General features: G+C 46.5%; 1 long non-coding RNA gene across 6 annotated transcripts in view; it reads right to left on the reverse strand.

Moving 5' to 3' along the window:
- Window positions 1–21399, reverse strand: part of LOC310706066 — a 164905-nt gene that overhangs the window by 95424 nt on the left and 48082 nt on the right. For all 6 annotated transcript variants that reach the window (XR_014525626.1, XR_014525627.1, XR_014525628.1 and 3 more), the window contains exon 3: window positions 14954–15112. This is a non-coding gene — a long non-coding RNA (uncharacterized lncRNA). The remainder of the gene's footprint in view (window positions 1–14953; window positions 15113–21399) is intronic.

The raw sequence follows: 21399 nt of genomic DNA on the forward strand, positions 1-21399 counted from the left end.
GTGCATTTTCCCATCTGTAAACACCTGTAGTAGAAAGTTCATCAAAGATGATCTCAAAAGGCAGGTTTGGGGGAAGATGCATTCTGTACATATGTCCCATAGACATTCAGACTGAAGGACATGGCACCATGCCAGACATGGAGATTGGTTTTCTCCTCTAAAATATCTTATTTAATGTTAGCAGATATTTTGCATCTTGGTGTGAAACCATTATCATGTTCCTGTTAGCTCACATAGCCACAGGTATCCGAAATGGTCAGCGCTCAGCTGAAATAAAGATCAGTATGTTTTCAATACACAATGTTCAGTAAAATTACCGCACATCTTCTGCTACTTATGTTTTGCCTTTTTGTAGACAACAAGCAAAGCAGAGAAATCTGTGAACAGTTATCTAGAATTAGCAGTGGTCTGGATGAGTGCTGATTGTAGGTGGGCCAATCAATTTCGGAGTAAGTTAATGTGCTGCTCCAGGTGGATCACACATCCCTAAAGAAGCAGGTTTGCTGCCTAGGAGTGCTGATAAACTGGCTTAATGTTTGGTATGCAAACGGTTCAGAAAAGCTTTTTCCCAGTTACACCTGTTGTAACGGGTTAGGGTCTGGGCACAATTCAAAATACTGACTATGGCTTTAAAATCTCAGTATGATCTGGGCTTTGGTTATCTGAAGGAATGCCTTCACCATGTTTCTCACCCCATCCACTCCTTTGTGATCTAAGATAATTTCAGAGGGTTGGCTGAGGGTTCTGGTTCCATATGAAAGCAGAGTCTTCTTAATGGTGGCTCCATACCTTTAGGACTCTGTTCAGATAGGCTCATCTTGTTAGCTTGCGGTTGTTATTTCAAAGGAAGGTAAAACTTTCATTTGACATGATACTGAAATGCTAATAATCAAGGCTTGTAGTGTTATGATTCTGTGCTGTTTATTATGGTTAGATGAACCATCACCTTAATAATGCTCTGATTATAAATTAATTTTGTTACATTTTATATTGGTTTATATGCTTCTTAAAAAGCATTGTTGAGAAGTTGGGTAAATCTCAAAACAATCAACCTAATAAACAAATAAACTAAACTTATTCATTCTGAAGCACAGAATTAGGCTGCATGAACTAATGATCTGAGTACATTACATTTTTTTTCACAAAATGTGACCAAGTCTTAGCTTAATATTTGTGAACATCCTTTGTGAACTGTTCTTTGAGAAAATTAGGATAGGCATGAGAGATGCCCTTTTTGGGGGGTTTAGAGAAACAATCCACCATGATTCTCTGGTGGATTACAATAAAATCTGGAGGACTGCAAAGTAATCCTATAAATCTCAATCACATACCATGTTGCTATAAAAGATTTGGCAGGGACTAAAAAGTGCTATATTGTTAGGTCTGTAAAGCTTCCTCTAGGAACAATAAGAGATATGAGTTTGTCCCTGTAGAAATTTATTTCAGCACTGGTAGCAGAAATCTGGGAAGTGTGTGTGTGTGTGTGTGTGTGTGTGATGTGAAGCAGAATTCATTTATGCTGGTACATTTTTTTTTTACCTGTACTGCTGAGGGTTGAATTAGTTGTGTGAAAGGTTTTGTTGCCTGTAGTGGCTGGTGAGGTTGTGTGAGTTGAGCACTGATCTTCTGATGGCTTCCCAGCACACTAAGTTGCAAGCACTTACAGTCCTACCTCAGGTTAAATATGCTTTGGGTTGGGCATTTTCGGGTTGCGCTCCGCAGTGACCCGGAAGTAACAGAACGTGTTACTTCCAGGTTTCGCCGCTCGTGCATGCACACTTAAAATGACGTCACGCACATGCGCGGAAGCGGCAAATCGTGACCCGCGCACATGCAGGTTGCGTTTGCTTCAGGATGTGAACGGGGCTCCGGAACGGATCCTATTCGCATCCAGAGGTACCACTGTACTGAGAGGAAGAGGGGAGCTGCAAGGTGCAGTGAGCTTGGCACAGTGTAGGCAAGTCAGCAGGAGTGTCAGTTTGGCTCCACCAAGCTCCCAAGCACACCAGATAGGTGAACCGCGTATGGCTTATAAAAAGCCGCCCCAGGGTGCATTGGGATCCTATGGCTGCAAATTAGACAACTTTTGCTCTGATCTTCTGCACATCTGCAACACAAATAATTCTAGTTACAGGTAGGTAGCCGTGTTGGTCTGCCATAGTCAAAATAAAAAAATTCCTTCCAGTAGCACCTTAAAGACCAACTAAGTTAGTTCCTGGTATGAGCTTTCGTGTGCATGCACACTTCTTCAGATACACTGAAACAGAAGTTGCCAGATCCTTCTATATAGTGAGAAGGTGGGTGTCAGAGCTGCTTAAAGATCCTAGCTCACAGAGGATCACGCTAGCCAGCGATCATTAAGTAAAAGTCTTTATTGAGTTACAGTTTCCATTCTCAAGCTGCTGCGTGCAACTCTACGTCTAGTGGCTAGATCGGCGAAGCTCCGTCTGAGTCTCCGCCCCTTGTGCACCAACTTAATATCCTAGCCCTGCTCCACCTTTTCCGCCTGACTGTCCTCCTCTGGGTCCCTCTACCCCCCGGGGTCTCTTCCTTCCTGGATTCTTCTGACGCCGACCCCCCGGACCCTCCTGTCTCCTTGCGCCGGGCTTTAGGACCTGGCTCTCTTTCAGGGCTGCCCACTGCGTCACTTTCCTGTGCATTTGAACTTGGCGCGCGCGCCCAACTTTCCATTTTCCTTCTGACCGTTTCCTCGCTCCCCGATGGAGGTGTGGCCACTCCTGACTCATGCCCTCCCTCCTGTTGTGAGCTGCCAGCGCTTGCCCCCTGGCTCCCTTCCTCTTCCCTGCTCTCTGGCGGTGACGCTGGTCCCGATTTCCAACTGCTCTCCTCTGAGTCCCCTCTGGCTCTATCTTCCTGGGGTGCCCCCCTAGACTCCCCCCTTGCCCTGGCCACTGGTGCTCCTTTCTGTGAATCTTCTGATTCACTGGAAAGACTCGGAGATCTCGGGTCGTCGTCATCACTCATCTTTTCTTCTGCCTCCTCCCCTTCACTCTCTGTTTCCTCCCTTGCCCTTGCCTCTGCTCCTGAACCCCTGACATCCACCCCCCCTCGAAGCCCCCCATTCCCCCCTCCCCTCCTTCTGGTGCGGGAGCTGGGTTCTGCTGTGTCAAAGGGACGAACGTCGGATATCGTTCGCTTCCCGTGGCGGGCCTCCATCTGAAGTCTCCCGGGTCTTCCTCCCTGCTCTCGTCGACGACGACGGTCACCTCCGCTTCCATCTCTGTGCCGCCGTGCTCGAAACCAGGGTCGTCCCCGAAAACGTCCATGTCCGTCTCTCCCTCACTTCCTCCTGGCGGCGTCGCTCGTCCTGGACCTTCCAGCCACTTCCTGCGCCACTGCTCCTCTGGTCTATCGTCCCACCAATACGAGGGTTCTGAGGCAGATCCCGAGGGTGACCCCTCCGGGGAACGGGCGTCTCGTGTCGGGTCCTCGTCCGAGTCGAACCCCCGGAACGTGCTGGCCGAAAGCGTGGGCGTGAAAAGCCAGTCGTCGAAAAAGTCTGCTGGCATTGGTCTATGTGGGAAGAGGGCATGAAACTCGTCTTTGAGCAGAGGTTCGTCCAAGGCGTAGCCCGGCACCCAGCTGTTCGCACTGGCCGGGGTGCCCTCCTTGGCGAGAAAGTATTCTACCCCCTCTTCCCCCCATCTGGAGTCCAAAATCTCCGTGACTTCGTTGATGCGCTCCTCCTGTGCCACTCCCGCGTGCCCGGTTCTGTCTCTGAACGGACTCGGTGCCGTTCCGGGTTCCTGAAACCTGTGCGGTGCCTTGTAGGGAGTGAGCACCGATCTGTGGAACACCGGATGCATCCTGGAACCCTCCGGAAGCGCCAGCCTGAAAGCTACCGGGTTGACCCGCTCTTCGACTTGGTAGGGCCCCAGTTGCTTATGCCCTAGTTTCTTCTTGGCCAACGACCTGGCCGGCACTGCGTGGGCTGCTAACCAGACCCAGTCTCCCACGTGGATCTCTTCGCCAACCCTCCTGTGTTTGTCCGCTTGTACCTTGTATGCGTGTTTGGCCAGCTCCAGGTGGCGCCGCAGCTGATCGTGGACTTCCTGCAACTCCGACGCGAACGCATCTGCCGTCTGCGGCTCCCCCTCCCCCAGTCTTTCCAGTCCCGGGAAGGTTCTGGGGTGCCTCCCGTTGTTGGCGAAGAACGGCGTGACCCCCGTGGACACGTGCTTCGTGTTGTTGTAGGCGAACTCGGCGAGCGGCAGGTAATCCACCCACGTCGCAGGCTGTTGATTCGCATAACATCTCAGGTACTGCTGCATGATGGCATTGACCCGCTCCGCTTGCCCGTTGGTCTGCGGGTGTCTCGCCGACGCCAGGTTGATCTTGACGTTCAGGAAGCCCATCAGCTTCTGCCAGAAATTCGAGATGAACTGCCGCCCCCGGTCGGACAGAATAGACCGTGGCAGACCGTGAACCTTGAACACGTGGTCTATGAACAGTTTGGCGGTTTGCTCCGCCGTGGCCACCTTAGCACACGGAATGAAATGTGCCATCTTGGAAAACAAATCCACCACCACCAGCACTGCCGTCTTGCCCCTCGAGCTGGGCAGATCCGTGACAAAGTCCAGGGCCACCCTCTCCCATGGTTCGACCGGAGTTTGCAGCGGTTCCAACAGTCCGGCCGGCGGTCTGTGCACTGGCTTGGCCCTCCGGCAGGTGTCACACCTCGCCACGTAGTCCGCGACCTCCCCTCTCATCCCGGGCCACCAGAAATCCCTGGCTACTAATTCCACCGTCTTCTCCTTGCCAAAGTGCCCGGCAGTGGGCGCGTCGTGCAGCTGCTGCAGCACCTTGGCGCGAAGTTCGTCTCCCGGCACGTAGATGGCCCCTTTACGGATGAGCAATCCATCTCTCAGCTGGAAACCGTCGGTCGCTGCCTTGCCCCTTTGCACCTCTGCCATCTTTGCTTGCGCGAAGGAGTCATCCTGCAACGCTCGTCGCACCGCCTCCAGGTCCACGGTTGCCGCGGCGCACGCCCACACTGTTGGTGCGAAGATGTGCATGGCGGCCGCTGGCGTTGCGTCCTCCAGATACTGTGGCTTACGGGAGAGAGCGTCCGCCATGATGTTGGTGTCCCCCGGGACATACTCTATTCGGAAGTCGAAGTTCGCAAAGAACTCAGCCCAACGTATCTGCCTCTGGTTCAGGAACTGTGCCGTGCGCCAGTGCTCCAGATTCTTGTGGTCCGTGCAAACCTGCACCGTGTGCTTGGCGCCGATCAGGAAGTGCCTCCACGCTGTGAACGCTGCATGAATGGCCAGCAACTCCCTGTCCCAGATGGTGTAGTTCTGCTCGGACTTGCTGAGCTTCCTGGAGTAAAACGCTCCCGGCCGCCAAACCCCCTGCGGGTCTTTCTGCAGCAGGACTGCCCCCACGGCTCTGTCCAAGGCGTCTGTCTCCACCCTCATCGGCCTGCTGGGGTCAACATGCAGCAGCTGCTCTTCCGACGCGAAGAGACGCTTGAGTGCCTGAAAGGACTGCTCCGCCTGCTCTGTCCAGATGAACTTCTTTTTCTTGGAGCTAAGCGTGTCCGTGATGGCCGCTGTCTGCATAGCGAAGCCCTTGATAAACTTGCGATAGAAGTTCGCAAAACCGACAAACCGTTGGACCTCCTTCCGGTTGCGTGGGCTTTTCCAATCCAACACCGCTCGAACCTTGGCGCTGTCCATGGCGAGCCCCTTGTCAGACAACTTGTAGCCCAGAAAATCCACCTCAGTCACGTCGAATTGGCACTTCTCCAGCTTGGCGTAGAGCCTATGCTGCCTTAGCCTGCTCAGCACTTCCTTGACGTGTCTGTCATGCTCCTGCTGCGATTCCGAAAAGATCAGGATGTCATCTAAGAAACAGACGCACGTCTTGTAGAGAAGTCCCGCCAACACGTGATGCATGAAAGCTTGAAAAACGTGGGAGCCATTTTGCAATCCAAAAGGCATAACTCTATATTCGTAGGTGCCCAGTGGCGTGAACATGGCTGTCTTCCACTCATCTCCTTCCCGCATGCGAATGAGGTTGTACGCCCCTCGCAGGTCTAACTTGGTGAACACGCTGCCCTTCCGCACCTTTGCTAGGAGGTCGTCGATTCGGGGCATGGGGAAGTCCGATGGCTTGGTCACACTGTTTAAGATGCGATAGTCCACTACCAGTCTTTTTTGGGGCGTATCCCGCTACTTGACAAAGAATACAGGACTGCCCCCCGCTGCCTTGGACTCCCGGATGAAACCGCGCTCCAAATTATGATCTATGAACTCTTTGAGTTCTTGCAGTTCGTCCTCTGACATGGAATACAGCTTCCCTTTAGGCAGCGCCGCCCCCGGCAGCAGGTCAATCTTGCAGTCATATGGTCTGTGAGGGGGTAGCCTGTCTGCCTCCTTCTCGCAGAAAACTTCCAAAAATTCTGCGTACTTGTGGGGAATCGCTTGCAGCATGCCTAGCAGCAGCTGTGACTCCTCTTCCTCTCCTTCCTGCCGGGGCACGATGCAGTGTTCAGCACAAAAGGAAGAGCCGAACGTCAGTTGCCTCTGGTACCAAGCCAGCGTTGGGCTGTGCTTGTCCAGCCAACTCATGCCCAATACAATGGGCGTGTCCGATAGTTGAGTGACGTTGAAGCTGATGATTTCTCTGTGATTCCCAAGTCGCATCACCATTGGTGGCGTCTGCTTCACCACAGGAAAAGGCAAGGGGTGAGACTACTGGAAGGTGCTACTGGAAGGAATTTTTTTATTTTGACTATGGCAGACCAACACGGCTACCTACCTGTAACTGGAGCTATGGAAGGCACCACATTGAGCCGCATGAAATGGAAGTCCATCAACCTCACCAAGAAAATCTCACCCCTTGCCTTTTCCTGTAAGACCTATTGCAGTCGTTAAGAGTCGTCAACAGGCTCATCTCAGCTATCTGCCAATCACCCATTCCCACCACCCTTCTGTAAGTGTTCTGGTTTTTGAACGTTTTCCGGAAGCCAAACATCCAATGTGGTTGTCGACTGTTGTTTCTGTGGCACCTGCGCCAATCGGAAGCCGCGCCTTGTTTTTCAAATGTTTTGGAAGTCAAACGGACTTCCGGAATGGATTACCGTACATTCGAGTACCAAGGTACCACTGTACTTTGACACAGATTTGTGTCTCATACTAGGCTGTTGGCACCAATGGATTTCATACTGACAACGAGGTCAGAAGATACTTTGAACAAGAGGTTCTGGGGCAGCTCTTTAGCAGTGCTTTGCCACCTCTCAAATGGGCATCACAATCTCTGATCAAGAATAAAAAAATTCCTTCCAGTAGCACCTTAAAGACCAACTAAGTTAGTTCTTGGTATGAGCTTTCGTGTGCATGCACACTTCTTCAGATACACGGAAACAGAAGTTGCCAGATCCTTCTATATAGTGAGAAGGTGAGGAGGGGTATTACTCAGAAGGGTGGTGGGAATCGGTGATTGGCAGATAGCTGAGATGAGCCTGTAGAAGGATCTGGCAACTTCTGTTTCAGTGTATCTGAAGAAGTGTGCATGCACACGAAAGCTCATACCAAGAACTAACTTAGTTGGTCTTTAAGGTGCTACTGGAAGGAATTTTTTTATTTTGACTATGGCAGACCAACACGGCTACCTATCTGTATCTGATCAAGAACACCTCTTGGGCATTTTTCACTGATCAAAAATCCCTCAGCACAGTCCCCTATTTTCCCTTAGAACTTTATTGGCAGTTTCCTTCTATCTGAGAAATAGATCACACACCTGGCTTCTTTCTACTCGAATCACTTGCTTGCTTGTCTCCTGGCTTTATGTGCCTTTCTCAACCTGCCTTTTGCATTAATACTCCTGCCCAGAGTCCCAGTGCTTCAGCCCTTGACTTCACTGGCCTGCTCTTGTCAAACGCTTTCCAGTGAACACAACTGTGAACTTTTTGGAGGGCAAACACTTGATGACATCTTTCTACTGGCATTACAGGTGTGGGGTCCTTATCTGTAAAAATCAGACACACAATTTTTCCAATGCACACCTGAATCACTGTTGTGGATTATCCCTTGCACTGGCCTAATTGCCCATCATGCTCCCAGTTTTAAAAGAAGCAGCATAGACAGCAATAGAAGCAGCAGATCTAAATATCTGCCGTGCAATACATGCCAAATTGGCATAGTTACACAACCCTGCTACTGTGCTTGCTCAGATTGCATGTCTCTATACACGTCTGCAAGCTATTATTTGGGGAATAAGACCTTCTGGAACATAAATGACTTCGCTCAAATGTGCCAAGAAAATTGCTTCCCACTGTGATCCTGGGTCTGTTCTGCTGGAGGATAGACTGTTGTCTGTGCAACAGACCTGGCCCAGAAATAGGCGTGCTTATCAAATGCACTCGAGCTTCAATCATTCAGATCATTTTATATTTGTGGAGAATGCTCACAAAAGGTACTTGGGGAAGCAACAAAGAAGAGATCAGAGGCTCCCCCATCCACAAAACTGAATTTTACAAAGAAAATATAGCAAGATGGCACAGCAATTGCTAACTCTGAAGACTGTTCCAGAGACTGGGTGGTGAACCTATGGTGAGGCTATGCTGTGGATTCATTCAGTTCTACAAATTGCTGTAGAAACTAAAGAGCTGGCAGTAGAGAGGGATAAATAGAGAGGGTGGAGTGGGGTCAAAATTTCATCTCCTTCCTTATGTCCTGTCCAGAACACAGGGTTGGTGGAATGGGGTCCACAGATGCAAGGGCATCTCAGAAGGAAACTCAAGAAGCTGTGGAGGAATCAGGGAGAAGAATCCTTGAAGGGTTTCTTAAGAGTCCAAGAAACCTGTGGAGGACTCAGGGCTCTCTGTGAACCACCCTGAGATCTTGTGATGAAGGGTGGTATATAAATATGATAGACAGACAGACAGACAGACAGACAGAGAGACAGACAGACAGATAATCCTGAGGTTCTTACATCCTGGGTTATTCTGAACCAGAACATAAGATTTTGCTCTTCTCATTTTGGACATGTTATGTCACCAGCACAAAGCACAAAGGCACCCCCTCTCCAATGTCTTTGTTAAGTTCTCCCACTCTTTCTCCTGCTTCTTTGGCTTTTATGCACTTCCCTGCCCTCCTCCCCAGTCCTGATCAACAGCACAGACTGCAATTTACCCTTGGTGCCAGCTGCATTGAAAGTCATCCTCACAGCTCAAATTATGGAGGAAAGGGTAGGGCAAGGTTAGGGAACCTGTGACTTCCCAGATGTTGCTGTTGACGCTTATTAAGTTTCAATCCCACCATTACTTCCAAAGGAGTTTTGGGTGACAAACAGGACATTGGTAAAATACAATTAAAAATAAAATCTTCATTATTCTGGAGTGCGTATGTTAAATATTCTGAATAATTGCTCTTAAAGATAAATGTCAAACGGGGAGGTGGGACTTTCCTTTCCTTTTTACCCATTTTTATATTTTTTATATTAAGATTCCTTTATTTTGAATCAAGGAAGACACACAGAGGAAGGGCACAGCTGGAGGTGAGAGGTACCTGAAAGAAAGGCAGGGTAGGAAGGCTCTCTCAAGGTGGGAGACTGGGAGAAGTGGAAGGCACCCAGGTGAGAGATGGGGAATCTGCCTATGTGTGGATAGATGATATGATGTGAACAATATAAATGTGATAAAAGGCCTTTTTAGTTATTCTTTCTCTATTCTTTTTTCCTCTTTCACTTTTCTATGCAATTGTGTTTTGTGAGGATTTTTTTATGTTTAGATATTGTTTCGTTATTTTCTTATAAATGAGTTTGAATTTTAGTATTTAATATGTTTAAAAACTTTCAATAAAATTGCTATTAAAAAAATATAAAATCATCAAAAAAAATTGAGCGTACCAATAGTGGGTCCAATGGTCAAGAAGGCAGTTTCTGCGTGTGCTATATGGGCAAGTGAGGGGCAGGTGGGGCTTGTCAGCCTGAGAAGGTAGCCCATCTAGGAGAAGGAAAGCTCTGTTCCTAAACCTCTGTTGCCTTGTAGGATATTTTTGGGAGAAGAAAAGGCTAAGGAGTTAAAAACCCTACACAAATACGGAGTAGAGTCCCTAAGGTAGTTGGATGGTGCCTTGTAGGCCTCCTTCCAGCAACTCCTTCAGCCAACCTGCTCCCAAACGTATTGCTCTGTTCTCCTTTGGACTACATCAGTGAGGTCAAGAGGGGGGTCTTGTTGTCTGGGCAGCCCAGGACCCCCATACAAACTGCCCTGGCTTGCACCCCAGAATAGTCACGTCAGATGCCCACTCCATTATCTCTCGAGACAGACAAATGCCAACAAAATACATAAGACTTGGACATAGCGTATTAGAATCGTGTATCCAGTATGCATTCAGGGATATGAGAGTTTGCTCCATAGGCTGATGTGGCTGCCCTTCTTATGTACAGAAAACTTAGCTGAAAGCTTTTTTAAAATGTTTGGAATTCTAAATTAATGGCTAAAAAGGATAAAATAAACAAAAGGGAGCTGAAAAAGTGGCTTATGTAAGCCTTGGAGTTAATTGCTAAGAAGGAAATGACAAGTAAGGTTCATTGGGGACACTGCATGTCCTTTAAAATGATGGAAGTCTTAAACATTATTATTGTTCATTTTCTGATTGCCAACATTGTGTAATGCCGCTCACTGCAAAGGAGAAGACACTTTTGCCTCGAGGAACTTCCTATCTATTGTGAGACCTTCATTTACATTTTGAATGCATATGGGAACAGTGGAATATCAGCAACGAAAAAGTGGAACAATCAACTAATTTTAAGCCCCCCTGCTTAGAATGGTCTTCAGCTGAGTTTGAGAAACAAATAACAGTGTGCTTTTTAAAGCTGTCAGAACAGTGAGCTTATTGGAATAAGGAGTATCTCTGATTCCCCAGTGGTGCAGCCGAATTGTCCATATTATTTAACAAATAATAAAACAAAGTGAATTGCCTTGAAAACAGTTTTATCTTCATGCCCTAGTTCTGAACGCTTTCTATAGGAGTTGGGATACAGCAACAGAATTTTAAGTGAGAGGGGCTTTGAGGGTTTTTCATGTGTGTGCTAAACCTCTTCGTTTCTGTACAAATTTGAGTGGAACACATTACGGCAAAGCACACTTTAAAATAGTGACATAGCTTGCATGACCTCTCCTTTTTGGCAACGATCCCAGAGGATAATTTATGACGAAGGGAGAGCGGGTCATGCATCCTTTAACTACATTCTAATTGGCACCCCAGGAAGTTCATATTGCAAACTAGAAACTGAACTTGCTGTAACGAGATATTCATAGTGAAATAATACAGAAATAACAAACAACAACAAAAACCAGAACACTTTTGTGTGATGTGTGGGCAAGCTCAACGGATGGCCCATCACTGAACGCTACCTCCTACCCTTGCACTGTAACCTGCCAGATGCTGTTATATTGGTGGGCTGCATTTTGCCAAGTGAGTAGTAAGTTGTGGCTGCCTGCCGTGTTTGTGGCTTTAGTGTAACTTCTGAACAGAGCAGAGCCACATATGTAAAAACTGGGTGGTGATCCCATGCTAGTTCTATTACCACTTATTTCTGTCATAGGTGTGGAGGAAAAACTTAAAACACCATAGCAGAGTTCAGCAGAGTTCCCCAAAATAGATCAGAGGCAATATTTCATCCAGCAGAGCTTTTACTTGTGCTTAAGGCAAATGTAGTTTAATGGTTCATCAAATCCAGGGCTCAGTCCATACAAAATTCAGTTGCAGCCTTTATAAACTTAACTCATAATAAGGCTTAAAGGGAAAAAAGGTAAAGGGCCCCTGGCAGTTAAGTCCAGTTGCATACGACTCTGGTGCTCATCTCGCTCTATAGGCCGAGGGAGTCGGCATTTATCCACATACAGTTTTCCCGGGTCATGTGGCCAGCATGACTAAGTCGCTTCTGGTGAACCAGAGCAGTGCACGGAAATGCTGTTTACCTTCCCACCAGAGTGGTACCTATTAATCTACTTGCACTTTCTGGTGTGCTTTCAAACTGCTAGGTTGGCAGGAGCTGGGACCGAGCAATGGGAGCTCACCCCGCTGCTGGGATTTGAACCGCCAACCTTCTGATCGGCAAGCTCAAGAGGCTCAGTGGTTTAGACCACAGCGCCACCTGTGTCCCTAATAAGACTAAACCTTAGCACTAAGCATCCTATATACAGAATCACCACACCAGAAGGAAGAAAGAGAAAGTAAAACTGAGGCTCCTTCTGGCCTATATTTATCCTCAGCAGGACTCTGCAGAATAGAGATAAGAAAACTAGTTTACACCAGCTTCCCAGAAGGTATAACCCAAACAATCATTAATCCTTCTGCCTCTGTTTCTCTCTCACAGAGAAGCTTCTAGTAGCTTCCTGAAACCCTCTTGAATGAATTAGAACAGGAAAGATATCTATACATTAGATCAATACTTTCTGCACTAAGAAATGCAAACTGACAGTTTCAGACCTGTGCATATACTGTATATAGGAAACTTATACTTGGGCATATTTGGGTAACTGTTTTATGTATTCATTTATGGCATTTCTATAATGTCCAACCAACAATCTCCTCCGGGGAGGTTCACAATTTAAACTTTAATTCCAAAATTAAAACAGTAATTACAGAAATAGACTGGTACCGAAACCACCATAACCCCATTAAGAGGCTGCATGAAAATACAGCCGAAAGGCACAGGGAAATAGCTAAACTTCAAAAGTTATCATGGTTGATAAAATGTCTGGGAAGGTAAGAAAAACCTGGCCTCCAAAAGATTCTCACATAGGGAATGACCACTGGGGTTCGAAGGTGCTGCACACAGCTTTATGCAAGCATTGATGATCAGCTTGCAACCACCTTCTGGGCCCAAATTTGTCTTTATCTGCATGGCATTTGATGTTATATATGATGCCTGGTCTAGGACAGGTGAGTGTGCCTTGGTCAGCTGAAGCTGCCTGGCAGACCTAAAGTCCCCCAACACTGCCTTGAAGGTAAATGTCCAGAGCTGGCCCACCAGTGAGGTGTGATGAAGCACCAGCCTCAGGTGGCAGAAGTACAAGACCCCAGCCCACCACTTCCACCACCTTGCAGGATGCTCCCATCTCTCGCCAATTTCGGCCAGAGGAGAGTGGATGTGGGAAGCGCTACAAGTGGCTGAGAAGAGACCTAGAGAAGTTACTGCTAAGAGAAGCAACCCATTATCTTTTTTACATTTATCATTTTTATTATATTTTTATTATTTATTTTATTATTTATTATTAATTTATTTTATTATTTTTATTTTTATTAAAAGCATTCCAAAACATTTAATGTCATGTACAAAAAAAATCAACATAAATTTCTTTTCGACTTCCCACCCCTCCTTTCCTGATGTTTGTTTTTTACTTCTTTTTATTAGCTGTTTTACAATACATGTGTTCTTATAATATAAACTTCACTATCATGAGTTATTTCAGTAATCCATTGCTTATATTTCAGCCTATTAACGATGGCAATGCTTTGGCCACCAAGCACTGCTAGATGATGATGATGATTATATTTATGCATAACCCGCTTTCCCCCCTGACTGGACTTTAGGCAACTTACAGATAAAAAACAAGAAGAACTAAAAACATAGAAAAAACAACCATTAAGAAACAATTAAACATGGAGAGAACTAAAACTATACTTATATAAACTCGCTTAAAAGCTTACATATAATTACAATCAAACAGCAAGAGACCAGCCCTTCATTTCAAAGCAGTCAATTCACCAAAGCCGGTTGGAACAAGAAAGTCTTCTACTACCGACAGAAGAACAGCAAGGAGGGAGCCAGTCTGGCTTCTCTAGCAAGGGAGTTCCAAAGTGTGGGAGCAGCCACTAAGAAGTTCCTGTCACACAGCCCCATCAAGCATGTCTGTGAGGGAGGCGGAACTGAGAGAAGGGCCTCCCCAAAGAGCTCCAAACCCAGGCAGGTTGGTAGGAGGGAATACGGCTTTCAGGCGGCTTACACCTGAGCCGTTTAGACTGTTGAATAGTGGAAGAGATGGATGAAGGGCACAGCTCTGTTGGATGCACAGCTCTTTATTGCAGCAATTAGAACTGCTCCTGGAATCAGACTGGCTGCAGCCTAGCTGGCTGCTTTATATAATACTAAGTAACTTGAAACAGTAGCAACTCACAACTAGCTAACCAATCAGGAGCGACAGTTTTCAATCCTTCATTTACATACTGGTGGCCCTGAGTGAGAACTGCAACTAATCTTAATACATAACACACACACACACAACCTTTTAGTCTTTAGGGAAACCAATGGAGGGGATAAAGGATGTACGTCAACCACAACATTTGGTTTGGACCTATTTTTTCCTGCTTTTTTCTGTCCTAAGTACTTGGTGGAGGGGAGGGGAGAGCTGTCTCCCTCTGGATTCCAATTCAAACCCACTGTGTGCCTTCCCCAGTCCCCATTATGAGAAGCTCAACAACTTCAACCCTAAAAACAGCTCAACAACTTTGGGGTAAAATCATAAAAAAGCTCAAGAACTTCAATCCTAAAAAAAAAAAGGTTGGCCCTTTGGTCGGCCCTTCACTTCATCAAATCTGGCCCTCTTTGAAAAAGTTTGGACACCACTACGATAAGCCAATCTGGTCCACCATTACGTTCTCGCCGTGGCCAACCTATGAGTAGCCTGCTAGCAGGACCCGGGTGCAACAGCCCTCTTCGCAATTGCAAACTCCTGAGGGCAGCCAGTACCTGCCGAAAACAAGGCTTACAATCGGCACCAATTGGCTGATCCATGCCAACTGCAAAGCCTGCTAGGATCTGCTGTACTATTGCCCAACTCTGTTCTCTAGATCACTTATGCGCTCAGATGCCTGATTGTCCACTGGACACTTTGCAGGGTGGGCCTGGAAGGGGCAGGCTGAAGGGTTCTGACATCCCTGCGTGGTTGCAGTGATTCCCTTGAGTAACTCACATATTCCTTGGTCTTCTTCAGGAGGTCGGAAAGATCTCGTAGCGCTTCCTGCCCTTCTTTCCCACGACAACAGCTGTCAGTTGATGCTTCCGTCGGTCCTCACTGGATCCTTTGGGTGCGCTGCCAGCGGTATGTGACACTGCAGAATATGTTGAGATGCTGAGGGGAGAAGAGGAATAGTGGGGTTTTTTGAGGCTTTGTGTAAATAGCAGCTTCTCTTGTCTGTAACAAAGGTTTGAAATGTCACATGGACCAGGCAGTGACAGCCCACTCCCCCAGGGATCATAAGGAAGACATCTGAAGGCAGCCCTGTTTAGGGAAGCTTTTAATGTTTGATGTATTATAGTATTTTAATATTTTTTTGGAAGCCACCCAGGGTGGCTGGGGAGGCCCAGCCAGATGGGCGGGGTATAAATAATAAATTATTATTATTATTATTATTATTATTAGGAAGGAATAAAGCTCTGGCAACATTATATGGAATTAAAATTAGACCACAATTTTATTAAACTTCCGAATGTAGGAAGACCTTGGCTTAGGCCTTGAGTGTGTATCCCTCCTAGCCCCCCAGCCGGGGGGAACTGGCACTCATCAGGGTAAATGGGATATTGGGTGCTCTGCGAGACGTAAGTATAGCAGGCAGCCAAGCCCATATTCCCATATCCCCATACCACTGACAACCTTTAAGTGTATGGCCAGGGACACCCATATATATAACCCATTTAAGAGGGGACCCTGGAATCGCCACCGCAGGGGGGTGAGTCACCACTTCACGCCCCCACCCATAGGGAAGAAAAGGCTAAAGGATTCCACCCAAGGTCAAAGTTGTGATGAATTGCTATGGGGAAGACAAAACCTGCCAATGCAGGAAAATTTCTTCCCGGTCCTTCAACAGCAACCAGTCAAAGACCATAGCAGAGCCCGCTAAACAGGAAGAAAAAGTTAACCTGCGAACAAGAAACATTAAACAAAGGGAGGGTAGGGAGGGTGAATCTCCAGAGCCAACTGCCTGGCTATTGTCGGCTCCACCCCCTATTTATAAATGGGGCTGGCCCCACCTTCCAGCAAGAAACTTGATTACTGAGGCTGGGCATGAACCTCCAAAAATTAACACTGTCAGACCCTGTTTGCCAGTAAGCTCCCTGGGAACTGTAGCACCGCGCGCGATCCCACAAGGGGCACCCACAATGTAAAGTGGGAGTGTTCATTATTTTAAGGGTTTTATAGCATACTATTAATTTGTCTATTAACAGTATTTACTGTCTTCTCCTCACTGAACAGAACAGAGAAAACAACCAAAATCAGAAACACAAAGGAATATAAATAAAGAAAAATGGCAGAACCTTGGTAGCCATAAATGAATCATTCTGTCCTAAGACAAGCAAGCAAAACTACAAGAGGGGGAAACGAAAACTCCCGACTGAATTTTGGCAGAAGCTGAACTTCCATAGAACCGAAACAGGGCTGCTTGTGACAAATATAGGTCAGAAGGGAAATGGCTGCCTTCTCACACCCACAGAGTGCTTTTCTCCTCAGACATCCATTTTGTGTGCTATTAAGCCTACGCTTCACGTTTTTGAAAGCAGGTGTCTTATGATGTATTTCTAAATATGCTAACATGTACATGGCGCAGGGTGGGGTGGAGAACCTATTTGCAAAATGGGGACATGTGAGCATCTCAAAGCAAATGTCTGTTTGTGTGTTGATCTGGGAAGCACAGATGAGGCAGGTCTGCATTAAAATGGAAACAAACTGATGGTCTCCACAGAGAGCTGATTCATTCATTCTTGTACCCCAAAAGGGCTCCCAAAGAGGCTTACGTGAAATCAGAAACAAGACACTCCCTACTTGCAGACTTACATTCTAATAAACAAATCAACACACAGAAATACATCACACAAGGAAAAGGGGCAAGGAGGGCAAAGGAAAAAGAAACTGAAAAAATCAGGCCCCAATGTCTAGAAGTGCTGTTCCTATTTCCCCCACAGTGGTAGCCTGATGAAATGCCTGCCCCCAGATGACAGTTGAGGGAGAGGAGGCCTGATGGAGCTGGCCTGTCTTAGCGGATGTTAGAGCTCCGCCAGGCCTCCTGTCTCCCCCTCGTCTGCACTTGGGAGAAGCCCTTCCATCAGACTGACTCCACGGGAGAAGTGGGCAGCAGGGCTCCCTGCAACAGCTCTGCGGAAAGACCAGCTCCACCCAGCACCTCCTACCCCTCCCCTGGGCCAGGTGCTCATGCGATCTTTTCTTCTCTTTTTTTCTCTTTCCCTTTCAAACTATAGTAAACTAAAGATAATAATAATAATAATAATAATAATAATAATAATAATAATAATAATAATAATAATATATTTATACCCTGCCCATCTGGCTAGGTTTCCCCAGCCACTCTGGGCGGCTTCCAAGAGAATATTAAAATACAGTAGTCCGTCAAACATTAAAAGCTTCCCTAAACAGGGCTGCCTTCAGATGTCTTCTAAAAGTCTGGTAATTGTTTTTCTTTTTGACATCTGGTGGGAGGGCATTCCACAGGGCGGGTGCCACTACCGAGAAGGCCCTCTGCCTGGTTCCCTGAAACTTGGCTTCTCACAGTGAGGCAACCGCCAGAAGGCCCTCAGCGCTGGACCTCAGTGTCCGGGCTGAACGATGAGGGTGGAGACGCTCTTTTAGGTATACAGTGGTACCTCGGGTTAAGAACTTAATTCATTCTGGAGGTCTGTTCTTAACCTGAAACTGTTCTTAACCTGAGGTACCACTTTAGCTAAAGGGGCCTCCTGCTGCCGTCGCACAATTTCTGTTCTCATCCTGAAGCAAAGTTCTTAACCCGTGGTACTATTTCTGGGTTAGCGGAGTCTGTAACCTGAAGCGTATGTAAACCTGAAGCGTATGTAAACCTGAAGCGTATGTAACCCGAGGTACCACTGTACTGGACCAAGGCCATTTATTTAGAAATTTAAGTTAACCCTCTCCTGGATTCACACACACACACACACATATATATAGAGAGAGAGAAAATAAAGAATGCTCTGTTGAAAATAATATTCAACTGACTACAATATGAAGACTAAGTTTTCCTTTACAGCATTCGTTCTCCCCTTCCATAAACTTGCCCAAAGCTCAGCACTTTCTCTGACCTCTGAAAGCTCTTTGCCAAACTTGGTGATGCCATTATTTTTGTTCTAGGGTTCAAGTCCATTGGAAATGCCAACGTTCACTTACCTCCAGGAGTCTTTCAGATGCCATATTCTAATTCAAGTGAAGCAAGGGTCACTAAAGCAAACCTCTGCAAACGTCAACACACTGAGGATGCAAGAATCTCAGTTCAAATGGTCACAGGCTCCGTTGCTGAGCAACAGCCCTTGGAGAAATGGAATGCACCATGCCAAGATTCTAGGAGAGTCAGTGTGCCATAGTGGTCAGAACAAATTTAATTCCATGCACTTCAAGGGTGGTATAAAGGTAAAGGTACCCCTGACCATTAGGTCAAGCCACAGATGACTCTGGGGTTGCACACTCATCTTGCTCTATAGGCCAAGGGAGCTGGTGTTTGTCCGCAGACAGTTTACTGGGTCATGTGGCCAGCATGACTAAGCCACTTCTGGTGAACCAGAGCAGCGCACGGAAATGCCGTTTATATTTCCGCCGGAGCGGTACCTATTTATCTACTTGCACTTTGATGTGCTTTTGAACTGCTAGGTGGGCAGGAGCTGGGACCAATCAATGGGAGCTCACCCCACTGCGGGGATTCCAACTGCCAACCTTCTGATCAGCAAGCCCTAGGCTCTGTGGTTTAGACCACAGTGCCACCCATATATATTCTTTTAAATGTACAGCAGTAGTAGTAGCAGCAGCAGCAATAATAAGTTTAATTTTAATTTTTTTAAAAAAAATTCCCTGCTTTGCAGACAGATGTTGTCTCCTAAAGCAGTTGACACTAATTTTTTTCAAAGAAAGGTGAGAGAAGTCCTGTCCTCAGGTTTGGAAACTAAAAAATACAAGACACCCAAATGGAAGGGATGTGGAGGAACAAGGCAGAGGAAGAACACATGTCACAAGGCCCAAGGAAAGGCTTGAGATATCCGCAGGCAAGTCATGACCTGCTGGGGCCAAGCTGATCACGGTGAGGGTTTGCCAAGTGTGCCTTCCTATTAGCTCAGGCATAGGCAAATGTGGCCCTCCAGATGTTTTGGGACTGCAACTCCCATCATCCCTAACAGGACCAGTGGTTAGGGATGATGAGAATGGTAGTCCCAAAACATCTGGAGAGCCGTCTATGCGTGCATTAGCTCGTTTCTTCTGGCAGAATAATAATAATAATAATAATAATAATAATAATAATAATAATAATAATAATAATAGCAGAGACATCACCTTGCCAACAAAGGTCCGTATAGTTAAAGCTATGATTTTCCCAGTAGTGATGTATGGAAGTGAGAGCTGGACCATAAAGAAGGCTGAGCGCTGAAGAATTGATGCTTTTGAATTATGGTGCTGGAGGAGACTCTTGAGAGTTCCATGGACTGCAAGAAGATCAAACCTATCCATTCTGAAGGAAATCAGCCCTGAGTGCTCACTGGAAGGACAGATCGTGAAGCTGAGGCTCCAGTACTTTGGCCACCTCATGAGAAGAGAAGACTCCCTGGAGAAGACCCTGATGTTGGGAAAGATGGAGGGCACAAGGAGAAGGGGACGACAGAGGACGAGATGGTTGGATAGTGTTTTCGAGGTTACCAGCATGAGTTTGACCAAACTGCAGGAGGCAGTGGAGGACAGAGGTGCCTGGTGTGGTCTGCTCCATGGGGTCACGAAGAGTCGGACACGACTAAACGACAACAACAACAATTTGTTATTTATACCCCGCCCATCTGGCTGAAGTGTTGGGGGGCAGTGGTAGGGCATAAGGAGCAGTGGCTGGCACATTCCTATTTGGGCTTAGGTGGCAAAAAGGGATAGGGCACCCCTATAAATGCTGGAATTTTGAAGGGGGTCCAGAAACTGACTCGAAGCCAGTTCCCCTAAACAATAGAGACATTCATTAGAGGGCTTCCATAGTAACCAATTACAAGTGATCTTTCGGAAGCAGGTTTCTGATGTGGAAGGAATTATATCTAGTCTGAATCAGGTTGCAGTCCTGAATTTCTTTTCAGTTGGATTTGTTTTTTAAGGGCAATATTTTTTATCTAAGGGCAATTGAAATACTTATACAACTGTAAAAAAAATTATTGTAGGAAGAGGAGGGGAAAGTGGTGTGTGTGTTTTAAGGCAGTGCCGCAGATGTGGTACGCTTGCTGTGGTTGAGGCAGGGAAGACCCTAGTTCATGAGGAATTAACTTATTGCCTGGCCTTAGTCAGGATGTTTTCTCTGAAACTCAGTGTCCCTCGTGGGTTAATAATATTGGCTTGATTTAGCATATTGTAGTAAGGGTCACTGAGAAAATGCACATAATGCAAAGCAATTTGAGTACCTAGGACAAGTGCTATAAAAGCAAGTGATGATATTAAATCTGTCAGAATCTCAGCATTAAAACTTATGAATTATTGGATGATTTTATCTCACAAATGCCAGTCAAAAATGCAGAGGTAGACTTAGTTCTGGCCTCAGATCCACATGACTGGATTTGCCTTATAGCATTGCTGTGCTGCTCTGGCTACAGACAGGCAGGCAGACAGTGGGTCAGATACTAATGTGACCCTAAGCCCCTGCCCCAAAGAGCTGCCAATCTGAAAAGACAGCATGCAAATGAAGGATGGCATACAGAATACTACAAAAGATCAGTGAAGCAGGAAGTGATGGCTGGATTCTATTTTGCATAAAACTCTTTGTTTGTTAAACATTCAGATAAAATGAAGTTAACTCTTAACTGACAGTAGAGCCTAATTAGAACAGTCGTCAATCACACTTTTCTCCCAAGAAACATTTCTAGTAAGCCAGAATTTGGTTTCACGGCCATTGCAGTTGAATATGAAAAACCTGCTTTCCACAACAGCCTGAAGACATAAGGTAATGTAAGGTAAAGAATGTTTGATGAACACAGGAAAAAGTGGCTAATGACTTATAGGAGGTGGGGACGAAAAGAAGGGTCACTGTCCAGCTCAGAGTCAGGAATGCTTAAACCCATGCAAATAAAGCAAGCTCTGTCTTAGAAACAGAATCATAGAATAGAGTTGGAAGGGATCCAAGGGTCATCTAGTCCAACCCCCTGCAGTGCAGGAATCTCAGCTAAAGCATCCATGACAGGTGGCCACCCAAGCTCTGCTTAAAAACCTCCAAGGAAGAAGAGTCCACAAGCTCCCGAGAGAGTCAGATCCACTGTCAAACAGCTCTTACCATCAGAAACTTTTCCGTGATGTTTAGTTGGGAATCTCCTCTCTCTCGTAACTTGAAGCGACTAGTTTGGGTCTTACCCTCCAGAGCAGGGGGAAACAAGCTTGCTCCCTCTTCCATG

Source organism: Podarcis liolepis (assembly GCF_965112155.1).
Source record: "Podarcis liolepis genome assembly, chromosome: 4".
NCBI lineage: Eukaryota > Metazoa > Chordata > Lepidosauria > Squamata > Lacertidae > Podarcis > Podarcis liolepis.